This window comes from Aptenodytes forsteri, unplaced genomic scaffold (assembly GCF_000699145.1).
Source record: "Aptenodytes forsteri isolate BGI_AS27 unplaced genomic scaffold, ASM69914v1 Scaffold46, whole genome shotgun sequence".
In the NCBI taxonomy this organism is placed as follows: domain Eukaryota; kingdom Metazoa; phylum Chordata; class Aves; order Sphenisciformes; family Spheniscidae; genus Aptenodytes; species Aptenodytes forsteri.
In genome coordinates this window covers 6852425-6852718 of record NW_008794774.1, presented here as the reverse complement: position 1 = coordinate 6852718, position 294 = coordinate 6852425, and positions in this window count along the sequence as shown.

The following is a 294-nucleotide window of genomic DNA, read 5'->3' as shown; positions in this document are numbered from 1 at the left end:
GGGTGCGCGTCCCGTCCCGCCCGCCCTGCCGCCGTGACGAGCACACCCAGGCGGGAGCCGCTCAGGCTGCGCAAACACCGGGGCTTCCCCCGAAAGCCAGTGCGAGCGCTGCCCATACTGATGGCGTTTCCCATTTCGGCCGTAGATACTTCCAGTACTAGGGCGGACGCGTCAGCCCGGTCGGCCTCTACGACTCCACCGCCCGCCCTTAAATCAAAGAGCGCTTGTCTTATCGCCAGCGAGATTGGACGGAGCAGTTTTCCTGCCAGAGGCCGCCCCCCGGCCGGCTCCCCA